An 18,554-nucleotide genomic window follows, 5' to 3' on the forward strand; every position below is an offset into this window, starting at 1 on the left:
GATGCAGTGCGTCATCTTGAGCTGGAAGAGGACTGCCTCTTGGCGGCTAAGCAAAGCTTAAATCTATCATGCTTGTTCTAGCTCACATGGAGCTTCGAGCTCCAAGTGCAAACGTCATAACTGGTTTGATAAAGGGAAATGCAATGAAGCAGGTCATTCAGGGAAGAAACCTAAGCTTAACTAACATGAAAGAGGAAAGCTTCATCGAATGAAGAAGCTTACAAGGGTGAAGTATTACAATTGTGAACAGAAGGGTCACTATGCTCGCAACTGTCATGAGCCAAAGAAGGTATACACCCCTTGTACTTTTCAGAACTTTGCTTATGTGTCGATTTATGTATTATTAATTGAATTGAATCCTTTGTGGACTCTGGATTCAGGAGCGACAGACCATGTAGCGAAGGATAGAGAATCATTCGTGGAATTCCGACGAGTAGCAACTAGAACTAAGTGGATCTATGTGGGAAACAACTCCAGAGCTAAAGTAAAAGGAATTGACATCTCGCCAACCGAACATGCGTGGTGGACGCACTTTATTCCTACATGATGTATTGTATGCTCGGAGATTCGTCGAAATTTAGTGTCTATTTTAGTGTTGGTCAAGTTAGGTTTTAATATGAACTTCCATAATAGAGGTGTTGATTTGTTTTTGGATACAAATTTCTATGGTTGTGGTTATTTTCTGGATGGTTTCATTGTATTAGATATTGACTATGTTAATCCAAATGTTTGTTATTCTCTTCTCACGTCTCCTAATTCATATGATAATGATGTGAATGTGTGGCATGCTAGACTTGGTCATATTGGCCAACAACGTATGAATAAACTAGCTAAAGAGGGCTTGTTGGGCAACATTAAAAAAGTCGATTTGCCCATATGTGAGCATTTCCTAGTAGGGAAAACGACAAGGAAACCATTTGGAAAAGTAAAATAGTTGAATTTCCTCTGCATTTAATCTATTCTGACGTCTGTGGTCCAATGAATGTGAGAGGAAGGCATGTGACTGTTTATTTCATCACTTTTATATATGATTATACTCTATTCGAATATGTCTATTTGATTTCTCATAAATCTAAAGTATTAAGTTGTTTCAAAAGGTTTATGAACTTGATAGAAAATTAATTAGACAAGAAAATAAAAGTATTAAGATCCGATCGAGGTTAGAATATTTATCTGATGAGTTCAGAAAATTATGTGATGAAAAAGGAATAGAAAGACAGTTGTCTATTCCATATACTCCTCAATTGGTGTTGTGGAAAAAAGAAATAGAACCCTACTGGAAATGGTTAGGTCCATGATGGCGCATGCTAACTTACCTATCACTTTTTGGAGTGATGCGTTGTTAACTACTGCCTATATACTTAACCGAGTGCCTTCAAAATTAATTATTTCCACTCCATATGAGTTATGGACAGCTAGAAAATCGGACTTAAGTTTTCTTAAGCCATGTGGTTGTGCTGCTTATACTCATGAGTCTTCTCACAAGTTTGGGAAATTGGGTCCCAGAGGAAAGAAGACTATTTTCATAAGATACTCTGAACACTCGAAAGGGTATGTGTTCAAAGGTGAGTAAGAAAGTGGGAGTATAACTGAATTTGAATCATAGGATGTCACATTCTTAGAGAACGAATTTTCTAAGAATGGCGAAATAGGTGAAGATTACTCCTATTTGAAACCTTAGATCAAGATAATGATATTAATGGAGTTCGTCCAAGTGGGAGTAACATGAGAAGTGATGAATTTAATTCAACCCACTCTCAATTACAACCACATGATGAGATGATATCGTCATTATCTAATCTGAGTGGGAGCATGATGGAGAATGATGTGCAAAGTATACAATTTCCATACGGCGAACAAGTCACAAAAGTATTCCCCGTTGATGTTTTGACATTGAAGGGGAAACTTCTATGATTGCTCCATAAGATGAGGATGAGCCAAGAAATATTAATGAGGCTCTAACTTGCCCTAATAAGGAAAAATGGATTCATGCAATGGAAGAGGAGATTGAGTCAATGAAGTCAAACCAAGTTTGGAAACTAGTTGATCTTCCAAAAGGACGCAAAGCTATTGGGAACAAGTGAGTTCTCAAAATAAAGCGTAAAAAATGATGGCTCGATAGAAAGGCATAAGACTCGCCTTGTGGCGAAGGGGTATAATCAATAGAAATGAATTGATTATAAAGAAACATTTTCTCATGTAGTGAGATTTACCTCAATTCGCATTATTCTGACAATAGTGACTAGTATGGATCTTGAGTTACATCAAATGGATGTAAAGACTGCTTTCCTCAATGGAGAATTAAAGGAAGAAATATATATGGAACAACCTTGGTTTCATAATGAAAGGCCAAGAAGAAAAGGTATGTTGACTTTTGAGATCGATATATGGCCTTAAGCAGTTATCAAGACAATGGTATATACGTTTTCATAATGCCATAATGGCATATGATTTTACAATGATAGATGAGGATCATTGTGTATATATCAAAATATCCAAATATTAATTTGTGATCGTATCATTATATGTTGATGATTTACTAATTGCCAGAAGTAATATGGAGTTTGTTAATACTTGTCAAGAGTTGGTTGTCTTCCAACTTTGAGATGAAGGATATGGGTGAGGCTACATACATTCTTGGAGTTAAGATTTCAAGAGATCGTTTGAAGAGATCGTTATCTCTTTCACAAGAAACATATATAAATAAGGTTCTTGAACGATTTCGTATGCAAGATTGTAAACCCATAGACACTCCTATTGCAAAAGATGAAGGATTGAGCCATAGACTGTGTCCAAGAACTCCACAAGAGAAGGAACAAATGAAACATGTTCCTTATGCTAGTGCTGTTGGGAGTTTGATATACGCTATGATGTGTACAAGACCTGACATATATTTTGCAGTTGGAATGGTGAGTAGATACCAATCCAATCCAGGTCAAGCACATTGGAAAGCCGTTAAAAGAATACTGAGGTATCTGAAGGGAACTGCTGATTACAAGCTGAATTACCAAGGAAATGATCTGCGACTTAAAGGCTATTCAGATGCTGATTGGGGAGGAGATTTAGATGAAAGAAAATCTACCTATGGATTGGCTTTCTTACTGAACAATCACGCCATATCATGGAGCAGTAAGAAGCAAACGTGTATAGCCTTGTCCACGATGGAAGCTGAGTTCGTGGCATTATCAGTAGCGGTACAAGAAGGAGTTTGGCTTAAAAGATTTTTGGATCATTTAGGTGTTATTGAAAAAGCTGCAAATGCATTATTGGTTAACTGTGATAGCCAAGCAGCTATAGCGTACACCAAAGATCCAAAATATCATGACAAGACCAAACATATAGATACCAAGTATAACTTTGTCAAAGATATGGTTGCACGAAAGGATGTGAACTTACAGTACATATCTATGCATAGAATGGTAGCAGATTCTATGACAAAGCCAATACCTAGAGATGTGTTTTATGGTCATGTAAAATCTCTAGGATTGCGTAGAGTCTGATGTACTGAATTGTAATTTCCCTGAGTTATTCACATTTATGAACTTGTGTTTTTTCATTATTAATGTCTATGAATTTTTGTTTGATCTTTATGCATCTTAATGCTCAGTGCATTATATTAAGTTGAGAAAGTATGTCGAACAGATATAAGATTAGCCTACTCACACGGGTAATTTCATCTATTTACTATGTAATAAATAGAGATGAAACAGTTTTTAAGCTTATTATCTAGGTGATAATCGAGATCTCAAGCTTAAAATATATATGTCCCCTTAACTAAGTGTTAAGATGAGGACATGATATGTACAATATCCGAAATTAAAATACCCCACATATTTTACTTTATCCGTCTAAGATGCTAGATGTGAGTTTTGATAAATTATGTGAATGAGTAGATACGTGAACTTAAGTTAGACATTGGGTATGTCTGAACTATCATCTGTATGGTATTGAAGGTGTAGACATACGTTCCATGGGAAATGAATTAATATCGTAATACGTATTTTATACTACGTATGCATGAGACGACCAATAAGAGTGACAAAAGTTTAATCTCAACTTTTATGCCGTGTGAGACTCTTGAGGAAAAGAGTTCCTCAATTTGAGTGCTCTCATGACTCTTACTTATTTTCAAGATTTCTATTTAGTGTTTGCTATCTTAGGATGTTACCAATGGTCATGAGTTGATTCGATCTAATGGTACATTTCTAGAAAATCAAACTGAACTGAGATTGAGAGTTTGAAGGAAAGAGGAAGATCGAATTTAGAGAACCACATTGTCGTTTTTGTATTCACTAGTCGACCAATTATGACTGTCTTTGAGATAATCATAATTGTTAATACATACATACATACATATATATATATATATATATATATGTCATTATTTAAAGAGATCAAGAGAGATATAAATGTGATCAATCGATCTATGGTACTATATACTAAATATATTTAGAGTGTGATGCCCATTATGAGCTGCTATATATTCCTAACAGATGTATGGCAATGAGCTCTCAAAGTATGCTGGTTGCACGAATTATTCATCGGTATGAATGTTGAAGAGAGGTAAAGAGGATCTCGCTTCGGCCCACCATGTGCGAGTGGGAGATGATAGTTTTATTAATTATTGTGATAGGCCTAAGTTGGCTGGTCCGCTCATGTTGGGCCTAAAAGCTTGGCCCACAAGATTATGGCCCATGGATGGAGGGATATGTTGAAGAGTGTCGCGACCCGATCTTGCCGCCCCTCGAAATGGTATCCAAGGATGGGAAAGGTCGGGTTTAGGGGTACTTTGATCACGAGTTTCCTCACGAGATCACGAGCTCTCCCAAGCTCATACCCGCGTGACAGTGGATTTATTTATACGGTCTAGGTATTTAACAACCTAAAAATAGGCAGGAGTCGCCACTAGCCTTATTTTGGGGGTCAACTAGAAACCCAATCGAGGGTCGGGAGTGTTCCCTCGATTCCTATGTAACCAGATATCTAGGTTCGGGGACTCGGGTTACGCTAATATTGCTATTAGCGTCCTTTCGGTACCTAAACAGTATGTCGTGTTTTTCCTAACATGTCCATGCATTTCTTTTTATATTTTCAAGAACGTCAATTCCTAGACTAAGTGGTCATGCGTGGTTGATCATTTTCATGTTATTCTATTTCTAAAAAAAAAAAGGAAAACAGCCAACGAAATTGAAATTACAAGACATTAAGTAAGCAATCAAGGAAAAGCAGTAAATTTATCAAGCAGTCCTAAAAAAAAAAAAAACAATTAAAAAAAAGAAAAGAAAGAAAACCCGCAACTCGTCGGGTTTTATACAACAAATGGAGCCCGAGACATATGTCGGGAAAATGGGTATTACATAAAAATGGTCGGAATGGACATCGACCTTCACCCTCTTCGTGCCTTCTCCATCTTCGGGATCCTAATCTAAACTTAATCTAATAAACCTATAACTAGGTATATGCAGTGGAAGGAAACAAACAAACATATCAAAACATCAAAGAACATGACATTATTAGAGTTAAAAAATGGTGACTAAAGTCATGAAGTCCTTACACCAAATTCTAAGTGAAATCCCAAGATTTAGCATCATTATGTATTACACCTAAATCATCTATCTAACGATCACACACAAAGCATATAACATGACAAACATTCAAGCCATATGACCTTGGTCCTCAATCAACCCAAAACAATGAATGAACCAACTAAAGATCATTTATTTCAAAACATGCACCATTGAATTCACTTAACATATGTATTTAAGGCAAACGGAGCAATCAATGTGTAACCCACATGATACCTAAAACCTCTTTGTAGACAATTGATAAAGGATGTCATTCCATGAAGGAAGCACCTCAAGATTCCTAACGCATGAATTTCTAAAAATATTAAGAACATGAACAAGTCAATCAAGAATAGATCATAGTAGCATGTCACACCGTCATTCTACAACATATTGAAAGCAATTTGGACAAATCTACTATCTCATCTTAAGACTAACAACAACTATCCACAGAAAAGACAGCATTACAGTTCTAGACAAATTCCAGATTTCAAAGCTCGATTTGAAAAAAGGAAAGGTAGGGCAAATGATGACCAAATCGCACATATAATATGTCAATGGAAAGTTTGAGAAGCCTATTACAAATCTCTAGAAGACATTAAGTCCTAATAACATCATCTTCCAGCTTGTTCCAGTTAAAACAGAAAATTGTAGTAGGTCAAAACAGCAAATCAACCTAAAAACTACTGCAGAATTGACAGACTTTGTCGGTATTTTTCGATGACCGGATGATGTCTATTCAGGGCGTGCAACATATCAAATCAAAGCTCTACAAGTTTATTTTTTGTGTCTAGAAGGGCTCAAGACCAGAAAACCTTATCTATCAATTCATTTAAGCCAAAACAGAAAGTCTATCAGTCATACGAAATCGCGACACATCGACCATTCCATTTCAATACTAACAGCAGCTAGCCACAGAAGAAAAAGAAGCAAAACAGCATATTACAAGCAGCAGTATCTCAAATCAAGAAATCAATATAACATTTGGACCAAAAATAAGGAGAAAGACAACTTAAATTGAGCTGTCTTGCTCAGCAATTCAAAAATCCAATCGAATATTTCTTTTGCAAGGAGCATATTGAAATTTGCTGCATCAATGTGGAGAAGACAGCCACACAAGCACATATAAACTTTTGGCATTGACTTTAACGTCCATAATAGTGCAAACAACAACTCCTATTACCACAACCAGAACAGCCATTTCTACTTCCCTCGAGTAATACTTACTTTGTAGGATCCACTTCATCACGCAAACAATAGGAATCATGCTCGTTTCAAAATTTGGTAAAATCCGACAGAGTTAAGCATCAAACTTAAGTTCATCCAGAACCATTAGCTCTAATAATTTTCTACAGCTCTATGGCAACGAACACAGAAATTCAGCATCTAGTTTCTTTGTTACGGCCATCATGTGAACAGAAACTTATCTTCAGCTCAATAAAATTGTCAATAGCGACCCTTTTGGACCAAAAGGAAAAATAACCTGATCTAGAGAGAGAAGCACCGACCGAGCAAGCGTGCGTATGATCTCCGAGACAAAATCAGGTCCTCACGACTTTCAACCGCCCGGCACTTGATCTTCAATCGCTCGCCAATGGAGGAAAACCTTTACCTCCGGCCGAGCTCGGGAAAGAACAGCGAAAAGAACCGAGGGAGAGAATTCAGAATCCACAACCCGAACGGATTGAAATCGCAAACGAAACCCTAACGGATCGAGAGTGATAGAAAGAGAACTCACCGATCCGGTGAGCCCAATCCCGAGAGATTCGAGTCCGACGAGCTTCGCACCGCGAACCTAGGATGATCTCGCCGAACCAGATTCGCCGCCGACGTTGCCGTGGCTACCGTCGGCTTCGGATCGAGTTAAATCTAGCAAGCGAGAACCAGATCCGGCGAGAGAGAACCAAGAGGGGAGGTCCGCCGAGAAAGAATCAGATTCGGCGGAGCTAGAATCGCTGGCGTCGTCGTCGTCACTGTCACCGCCGTTGATCGGCTTCGGATCTAAGTCCCTCACCTCGAGCTCCTTCGCCGGCGGTTACTCTCTCTTCTAGGGTTTTTGGGAAGTGCAGAAGAGGAGGTCAAGATTCAGAGAGCGAGAGTCCAAGAGAGTCCGTCCGAGAGAGAATCCAAGAGAGCCCGTCCACCAGTGAATCCCCCGAAAACCCTAGACGTTGAGCCACCGATCAGAGCCTAACCCGATCAAGAGCCAGATCTCTCCGAGCCTTCTATCAGCACCGCTGTCGTGGTCGTCGTCGTCATCGTTGCCGCGACGATGGTTCCGATCGACTCGAGTTGCACGCAAGGCGGGGAAGGCGATGGCGATCGATCGATTCTCCTCTCCTCGATCCCCTTTTCTTTTTCTCCCTATGAGCTCTCAGCCGAGCAAGAGATGAAGACCGCCGTGCGCCAAAACCCCCAAGAGAGAGAGAGAGTGAGAGAGAGCGGAATTCCCCAGAGAAAAGAGACCCCCCCGCGAGCAAGCCAGCCCCCTTATATATATATATATATTTTATTTTTTCTTTTTTCTTTTTCTTTTTTTTTCTCTCCTTTTTCTTTTTTTTTCGTTTTCCTTATTTCTTATTTTTTTCTTTTCATTTCATTTCATTTTTTTTTTTTTTTTGTTTTCTTTCTTCTTTTTTTCTTCTCTCTTTTTTTCTTTTCTTTTCTTTTCTTTTATGTTTTCTTTTTTTGCTTTTCTTTTTTTCTTGGCTCTTTATTTATTTTTTTTGTATTTTTTGCAAATTGGATGATTAAAATGTCGACGAAAATTTCAGGTGTCAACAAAGAGTTGTAACTTTTGGGGGACGTCTTTTGCCAAAGGGACACGTCCTTTGGAGAGGACGTATTTAAGGGGAAAAGAGAGGGAGGAACACACATTTTGGCAGTACGTACGTTCCTCCTCCCTCTCTCCCTCCAAAAGAAAGAACAAAGACAAAAGAGACGACAATCTCTTCCCTTCAAGGCCAATTGACGTCATCGGATTGAACGAAATCAGTTTCTCTTCCTCATATTGGCGTTGGTGTTTAATCTGTGGCTAACAAGATACGTTCGATTCTGTGATGTGCCTTAGAATCGGTGATATATGTGATTTTCCCGGGCTCGTCTTCCGCACTTATTTTAGGGGTTTGATTTAGTGTCGAATCCGATTTCAGGGAATCAGAAATTCCCTTCAAAGAGAATGAAGAACAGGTCTTGGTCGCGACGCATCGGAGTAGAGCTGATAGGAATTCGTTTGAGCCACCACTGTCCGTACGGCAATGGAGGGATCTGGAAGCTGGTTTCGAAAGGTGAAGTTGTTTCACATCCGCCATATCTGCCAAATGATGTTAGCAATAAGAAGGAGACCAGGTGAGTGCTGAGGTAATTTCGCCCTCTCTGTAAGCCATGAATCGAAACGATTGATTGTGAGTGTCGAAGTTCGTATATTGAGCTGGGAATCAGACCAAATAGCATGAGTCCATGTGCAATGGAAAATATATGCTCGATGGTCTCGGGAGCTTGCTGTTGACATAAGTGGCATAGAGGATCTATTATAATATGACATTGAAATAAATTTGCTTTGGACGCGATGGCATTGTGACAAGCGAGACCATAGAAATATTTTTAGTTTCAATTCTGTCTTCATGGCCCGATAATTTTCCATAATACCTTAGGGTTTTGATGAGATGTTGATGCGATGTGTCCGTGTTGATTGCTGAATGACCGTAGGATAGTATGATAGTTGCTTTTGATAGTATGTTTTCCATTTGTTGTAACTGACCAAATGAGTTTGTCATCTGAGTGAAGAGATCTTACTGGGATAGTAAGAACTTTTTCCATAATCTGATCTCCAAGGAATCGTTGGAGCAGTTGGGTTCCAATTGTGGTGGATCGGATCAATAAGATCGGCCACCATGAGAGGTTCTTCTCTAGATTTAGGTCCATGGAGAATTCCCATAGATAACCACCGATCGCCTCTTATTCTGATAGTTTTCCCATTACCAATTGACCAGCGCATATGTGGTAAGATTGCATCTCTACCCATAAGTAAACTCTGCCATCCCCATGATGGCCGAGAGCCTTTAACAAAAAGAGATAGGAAATCCGTCAAGTTGAAATATAAACCTTTAAATAATTGACTCCATAATTATTGGGGCTGCTGTAGCAAGCGCTAAGCCTGTTTTCCAAGCATCTCTCTATTAAATGCAATAAGATCTCGGAAACCCATCCCTCCTTTATCTTTTCTGTCTTTCAGCATTTCCCATTTTTGCCAATGGATACCGACTCTCTATTATGATCATTTCTCCACCAAAACCGAGCAATTCGATGTTCAATAACTTTACTAACAGAAAGAGGTAACTTAAATATAGACATTGTGTAATGTGGGATAGCCTGAATGACAGACTTGATGAGAATTTCCTTACCCCCCTTTGAAATGAATTTCTCTTTCCACCCCTCCAATTTTGCATTGACTCTTGCTAATATCCACAAAACATTTCCTTTTTCGAGCGGCCCCATTATGATGGTATGCCTAAATATTTGCCACAACTTGTCAAAATAGGAGTCCTAAGGTCCATAGACATATTTTCCTGAAGAGTAATAGGGCAGTTTTTGCTCAAGATCATACCTCCGATTTGTTGTGATTGACTAGCTGTCCCGTAGCCAAACAATACAAGTTCAAAACGTTGGCTAGGTTGTGGCATTCTTGAACACAACCATTTAGGAAAAAGATTGCATCATCAGCAAAAAAAGAGATGGGACAGGTAGGACACCATCTATTGAACCGGATGCCTTTGAGATGTCCTATACTGATAGCTTGTGTAATAGGAGTCAATTAAATATTAGCCAGCGGGATAAAAATATATGGCGATAAAGGGTCACCCTGACGGAGGCCACGAGATGGATAAAAATAAGGTAACTATTCACCATTAAACTTCATGCTATAAGCTACCGTGGTAATACACTGCATAAGCCAACCAACCCATCGTTGATGGAAACCCAATTTGAGGAGGTAATCATGGAGGAAATCCCATTCCACTCTGTCATACACCTTTGTCATATCCGTTTTTAGAATTGCATTGAATTTGCATTGCCTCATTTTCAATCAAAAATGATGAAGAACCTCTTGGACTATAAGAATATTATCATGTATCTTCGTCCCTTCAAAAAAGTTGACTGCTCTTTAGAGATCAGAATATTTAACCAATGTTTGAGTCGGTTAGCAAGTACCTTAGAGATGATTTTGTATGCAAAATTACATAGACTGATGGAACGATATTGCTCAAGCTTTTCAAGTTGAGGTGTCTTAGGAATAAGCATAATAATAGTCTGATTAATCCCAGTAGGCATTACCCTCGACATCAAGAAAATATGAACGAGAAGGAATAGATCTTCTTTAACAATTTCCCAGTGTGTTTGATAAAATAAGCCGTTCAAACCATTAGGCCCGGGTACTTTGGTAGCACCCCTCTGAAATGTTGCTTGCCAAACCTCTTCCATTATAAGAGAACCAATCAGCTAGTCATTCATTTCACTGGTGACCATTTAGTTACATTGTTCAAGCAAAGGTGAATAATGCCGATAACCAGTAGTAGTATATAACTAGGAAAAATAAGTAGTTGTCATGTCTTGAAGAGTAGGTAGATCACGAATCTGTTGCTGATCATTAGTTTGCAACATCGTAATTTGGTTGCACTTGTCTTCGCTGAATTGTAGATGCATGGAAAACGTGTGTTTTTGTCGCTCCATTTCAGCCATTGAATTCTGGATCGTAAAGCCCAATATTGTTCTTCTTTTGTCCAAGTACAATGGAGTTCCTCTCTAAGTTTGGATGCCTCTACCCTGTCATAATTAAGATTTGGGTGATTGATCAGATTCTGTAACTGATTTTGTAAACTCAACACCTTTTGATGTCCATTGGAAAACTTCTTCCTACTCCATGCAATTAGAGCTATTGTTACTCACCTCACTTTAGTAAGAAAACCACTTGTTGAGGTCCAAGCCCAATATATAACTTCATGGCATTCCTCATCCTCATCCCAGTAACTCTAAAAAAGAAATGGTTTCCTTGTTTTTTGATAAACTGCTGAAGTGTTGATTACCATAGGGCTATGGTCAGATCCCACAGTAGGAAGTGCAAAAACTTCTGCCCCAGGAAATAAGAAACGCCATTCCATAGTGCACACTACCCGATCCAACTTTTCCTTAACCAGCTCCTCCCCCGTCTATTGTTCATCCATGTAAACTTACAACCCTTACTTTCTAACTCATAAAACTCACAATCATTAAGAACAGCTCTAAAAGACAGCATTCTAGACTGATTAGCAGGGCATTTGCCCATCTTTTCCCAAGGATAAAGAATCTCGTTAAAATCTCTAGCACATAACCAAGGGAAGCTGTTGTGCGAATGTATCTATCGAAGCTCATCCCATAGAAGTTGCCATTGCCGATAATTTATTGGCGCATAAACAAAAGTAATACATATAAGCTGACCTCCCTTCCCCTCACAAGTAGTGATGTAAAAAAGGTTTGGTGTTGATCTAAGGACCTACAGATAAACCATATCATTCCAGAACAGAGCTAAACCGTCAGACAAACCAACTGGATTTATAAGATGTGAGTTTTGGAACTTTAAACTACGTTGAAATAGATGAAGCCTAACTTCAGGTTGCTTTGTTTCCATTAAGAACAAAACATCGGGCTTTTCCGGGCCCTCATGGCCTTAAGAGCCTGGAACCGTCGGGGGGATTGCCCAAACCCCGATGCTCCAGACAACATCTTCATTTGTCTACACGTGGGTGTTTTAGGCTAGCTACCAAAGCCCGAACACCAGCTTTGTCTGCTAGAAAAATAGGAGTTTCCATAAGATTTAAATCAGTAGGTTCCGCGATGATTGGACTCCTTGTGTCATACGGGTTATATATGCGTTGTTTCTTGGCTGAACCCAGAGTAGGTTTTGACCTGGTATGTGTCATCTTCTTTGGTACATTTATTTCCATAGGTTCATACTGAACTCCTTTTAGTTTTGTGTCTGCAGAGATAAGTGATGTATGGCGCACAGCTGAGGGTGGCTGGAGCCACTGATGAGGTACTTCTGTTGGTGCTTTGGAACTGTTAACAGCAGTTGATTTATTGACTGCTGGAAGCGTAGATAGTGGGGGCAATAAGGGGACAATCGGTATCTGTGCAGGCAGAGTTTCAAGTACAACTTCTTCAACTTGCTCTGACTTGTCTTGTGGGTTATAAAAGATATTCCAGTATGAACTATTGGCCTTGACTTTCGCTCGGAGCCACGACCCATATGCCATCTTCTCTCTACCCTCATGCTTGGCCTCATTATATGGAATTTCTTTGCAGTACATCGCATAGTGCCCAAGTTTGCCATAGGAAAAGCAAAAGTGAGAAAATTGTTCATAGCGGAAATCAAGCCAAAAAGGTTTGCTATTTATTTGAATCAACTTCCCTGTTATAAGAGGTTCTTGCAAGTTGATGTCAACTCGTACTCGACCTACTTTTGACAATGCTCCTTCTTTTGAGTCAACCTTCACTTCAATTACCTTATCTATATGCTATACTGCCTTCATAATCATTCGCTCAGAACACCATTCTAACGATAGCCCAAACACCTGTATCCAAAAGGTGCAAGTAGAAAAGTCGTAACAGTGTAACGGTGTGTTTGGAGTCCAGGGTTTGAATATAATTAAATGGCCCGAAAATAACCAAGGGCCCCCTTCGAGAATTCTCTATTTATCTGCTTGGGATTAGAATTTTGTGACATATATGCCTACCTCATGCTGTGATATATCCACTAAGTTAGTCCGCCAGGCTTTTTTCAGTGTAGTTTGGAAGGCTGGAAAGTTGATGGATGGATTAGAAAGGATTTTGCCAATAAGGGTTAACCAACAGTCCTCTAATGTTTCTGGCGAATAGTCTTCATCCTGATCTTCAATTATTTGTTCTGTGGTGAGGCGACCCAAGCTAGTACAAAGAGCGGCCGACGTGAGTAATCGGCTTGTTCGTCCGAAGCCATCCAAGATAAAGTCAAGACATAAAGGCGAATTACCCAACTTCAGAAAACTAACCAGCAACGGGAGGCGGAGACGATGAAATACTATAATCAAGAACTCTCGCTAACAACAATTCCACTTTGGCGTTGAATATAGAAGGCAAGCAAAGACATATAGAACTAACCAGGAGAATCGGTGAAGAATTGAGTGGTCCCGACTGACATTGGAGGCCAATGTAGTGGAAGCCACCCAAGTTCGGACCAAAGGTGTAAGAAACGTTGGATGAAACAGGGAAATTAGTGAAGAATCAAAGGATTCCGCCCGATATCGGAAGTCAAGAAGGTGAAGCCATCAAAATGCAAGTGGACAAAGAAGAAATGGTGGAAGAGATAGGGAATGAAACTGGGATTAGGGTTTAGAAAACTACCAAACGGTAGAAAGAACTCTACATGGCGAGAGAATATTTGTATTCCGTTTCCGTTTCTAATTGTGGGTTCTTGAAAATGAAAGCAAAGAAAGGGTGGGTTTGTGATTGAAGTTAACAAAGAGAAATCTCTCCTTTTAGAAATCAAGGTGATAGAAATTTTTAAAGAGCCCTCAATGGTTATCAAGATGGAGTCATGATTAAATCAAGGTTCAAGAAAATTTAAACTTTTGTTAAAAAGCTAGTGTCCCAATGGATAAGCTTCGTACGTCCATATGAAACTAGTTATGATACAAATGGTCTGATAGAATTTGGACGCTAGAAGTTATTTTGATAAGAATGAAGATGAGCTCTCTCATTTGGCCAAGTAAGGGTGTGAATCACTAATTACATTAATGGACCAAAGTTAAAATTGATGATGTCATGTGTCACGCCCCGAACCTTGGGTACGCGCACATCTTTCGATGGGTCAATTAAAATTGCGACGTCCTAGGATGCGTTGGGATGCGTTGCTGACTTTTTTTTTTTTTAATCTTTCAATTAAACGCATGCGGAAGCGAATTAAATAAACCTCCGGTCAATAAATAAACAATCAGGATAGTAAAGCACAACAAAAGTTGCCGAAAACAACTTATTTATTTATCCACCGTTACCCAATGAAGTTTAATACTTACAAGCCATCCTACGTCCACTTTCTATCAACCCTCTCAAAAACCTTCAGGGACTAGGGTCAACCTAAACTTCACTAGCGACAGGACCCGCCAAAAAGGTGTTGCATCTCGCGCCCACCAAATCCACACTCAGTAGATCTCCACACTACGGCCCTGAAATGTTAACCACGATGGGGTGAGATAAATCTCAATGAGTCAAAACCCTAAACCCCGATTAGGACGCAAATTCATCTTGAATGCGGTCCTAAAACATGTACCATACAAAACTCACCTCACCTCGGTGCCTCCCTGCATATCAGTGCATCACATATGCCAATATAATATAAATATCTGGAACGCATCATTTTCATCCTTCAAACAATCACATGAGTCATGATTATAAAGTAAAACCATTATGACACGTCCCATACCGTGTCACATAATTTTGCCCCATAATCAAGCGCAACTATCACAACCATTCAGGTGTGTTTCGATTATTACAACCCATCGGTCATGGCCAACTCAACAGTTGGCGGTTATCAGGCGTAATCGAGCATCATCTTGCTTTGTCAGGCACGGCAACGCCTAGAACCCCTGCCTAGACGGCATTCCATAAAGGAGCATCGGTCCGGCCTCTACCACAACTCGGCTTTTGAACCCCCGCTGGGCATCGCCCCCAAACTCCTGTTGGGTGACGGGTTCCACTTAGTGACCACACAAGCACATACTTGGCCAAGAACACCTTACTTTGCGTTCAAATATCTCGTTTTCAAATAATGAACTTGACCACTTTTCTTTGTATTAGAAATCCCGGCAAAATAATCGTGCGTGGTCACGCATTCAAAATCGAACTATTAAACTTAGTACACTCCTATTCTAACAATCCACGGATTTATATAGTACATAAAGATTGACGTCCAAAACTGACACCTATCAGTTTTCCATTTAAAAGCCCATAAAACCGAGTTTTGCAATAATAATTAATAACTGCCACCAAACAATCAATTGCACATCATATTACATAGAAACCATCAAAATCATGCATAATGCCATCATATAGTCAAGAACACCAAAATCTCTTTTCAAAAATCAACTTGGCAACTCTTTTTTTTTTCTCTAAAGCTTTCGGAAATAAATTAGTACGGGGTCATGTATTTGAAATCAACCCGTCAAACTTTGCACGCATCTACTTTGAACCTCACGTTTTTATTGAGCACATAAAACTTGGTGTTCAAACTCGACACCATATTTCTTTTCTAATTCTTTATCCAACCCATCTTTTTAGAAACAATTTAGAGTAACTCATTTTTATTTTATTTTAAAAACCTTTGGAAATAAATTTGTAGGTGCTCTCATACTCAAAATTAATCCATCAAAATTTACACACACATAGTTTAAAACCTCATTATTTTATTGAGCAAATAAATTTTGGTGTCCAAACCCGACACCTCAATGTTTTTTTAATTAATTACCCATAAGGCCAACTTTTGCAATAAAAATCGGAACCAATATAGAGCAACCAATCTCATATTATCACGCGTCTTGGCATGCCAAACATCAATCAAATCACATAATATGCACTTCCCAACAAGCAAGACACCAAGAACAACCACAAAACCACAATCGGCCCTTATCGACAGAAATCGGTTCCACTCGCACATCTTCAAGATTAATTCCAGAAACATAATCAAAAGAGTTCGGACAATTCTCAAATTTGAATATGTTATAAATAACACTTAAGCGAACACTTTTTATGAAGACACCTTGAAACAGATCTTTCTAGAATAAGAGCAGTAAATCGCTCAAAATGTTACCAAAACTGTGTCCGTGTCCATAAATAATGTTTTCCAAAACCAGCTTGGTTCAAGGTCTAAAACTTGTCTATTTAATCTGAAATTTGACTATGTTAAACTACAAGATGTGATAAAAAAAAATTTGTGAATGAACTCTTTTGAAAATCGACTCCTAAGAGTTGATAAAAATCCCTTAAACATAAAAAGGTCACTGATTTCAGCACTAACCGAGATTCTGTTTTGCATGTAATGAAGCTGAAATATTATTCTTTTAAATCTAGAAAATATTGAGTAAAATATATGTTATAGATAAAGATGTTTAGAATATTTTTCAAGAAGGAAGAAATCTTAAAATCATAGCACATTTTAACCCACAAAAATGGCAAATATCGAGGGTCTAGTAACTACTTTGAAGAGAAATCCAGTAAACCAACTTAATTAACACGGATCCATCTTAATACTAACCTAACCATGATTAAGACTAATATAAATAAGCTAATTAACACTAATCTAACCAAGCTAATTAACATTAATATAACCACCCTAATTAACACTAATCTAACCCCTAAACGTAATTAACAACATAATCAAGGATTAGGGAGTTAACTCACCGGATTAAGATAGCGGCGGGCTCACGGCGACAACAACTCAACGATGAAGAGAACATGTAACAACTGCGTCTCGAACGAAGGCTCAACAGCGGCTATGGCTGCCCCACGAGGTCTCAGCCAAGGGCTGTTCGGATTGGTAAGGGTCTCGATGAACGGTGGTTGTTGGCATGGCTCTGGTGGCTGCTTGGTGAAGGAGCTGGTGGTGAGTTGGAACGGACGGTGTGAGGTCGGGACGGCGACTGGATGGAGTCGCTGGCGTGAGTTGTGATGGTTGTGGCGTGGGATGGAGCTACTAGATGGAGTGGTGAGGAGTTGTGGTGTTGGCGAACCAGCTGGAGGTTACGGTAGCTATGCTGGCCTGAAGATGGTGCGGTGGTGGAGTGGACGAACGGTGGTGAGGTAGGGAAAAATGAAAGGAAACCAAAACTAGTGAAAGGAAAAAAAGGAGGCCAAGGACGGTTGCAGATTTTTTGTACATACCCCCTTTTTTTATGTTATTAGTAAAGTGCCGCAACTGCTCTTTCTACCACCTTATTTGACTTTGGAGACTTTGATCTAAGATTTCAATTCTTCCGTGTTTCAGTAGTAGCATATTGTTCTGTGGAGCTAAAGTCCAAAATAGGGAAGATTTGGTTAGTTGATTGGTAGTTGTTTTGTGTGGGTCACTCAATTTTCCTAATTTGGGATGGAATTAGGAGGCGGGTTCTATAGAGATCCTGTAGGATGAGTGATCCAGATCAGAAGACTCCTAGGAGGAGGTCTGTCACGTCTGTCACTCGGGATAGGACGCCGACTAGGGTCGGTACCCGAGGAAGAGCGCAGGCTTAGGCCAGTGTGAGTGAAAGAGTACTACCTTAAATTATGCATACTGCGTTAATAAATGTATATGTGATGTACTAATGTGCACAGACATTCTGACGCGAGGTAAGTATTGTGTGGTGCCCGTTTAGGCTACCTCTGGATGAATTTGCTTCCTAATTGGGGTTTAAGATTTTGACTCACTGAGTGGTTTAATATTTTCAGGTCCTTAGTAAGGAGAACTCGGAGCCCGAGGCTGAAGGGTCCAGAGCGTAGGTGGCCTAAGGTTTTCTTTTTGGATATAGACTTGTAATATGAACCCTTAGGCCTAATCTGGTATGTTTATAAATGTGGTTTGTTTTCTACTATCCATGTGTTTGATTGTTGTCTGAGGTTTATTAATTCGCTTTTGCACGTGCATGAAAAGAATGGGTCGGTGACGCGTCCTGGGACGTCGCAATTTTAGTCGACGCCGAGAGATGTGCGCGTGTCCGGGGTTCGGGGCATGACACTTTGGGTCCAAAACCTTGACGAACTCGACACCTGATGAGATAACAACCCTCGCCAAAGCCCTAGAGTCCACTCGGACCACATTCCTGTGGTCTATAAACGACCAGCTGAAGGCCCCGTGCCTCCCCGTAAGATTCGAGTGGACGAGCGCGCACTGGAGGATTTGTGCCGTGGGCCTCTCAGAGGGAGGTGCTCAACCACACAGCCCGTGGGGCCTTT

The sequence above is a fragment of the Eucalyptus grandis genome, chromosome 4 (assembly GCF_016545825.1).
Source record: "Eucalyptus grandis isolate ANBG69807.140 chromosome 4, ASM1654582v1, whole genome shotgun sequence".
In the NCBI taxonomy this organism is placed as follows: Eukaryota; Viridiplantae; Streptophyta; class Magnoliopsida; order Myrtales; family Myrtaceae; genus Eucalyptus; species Eucalyptus grandis.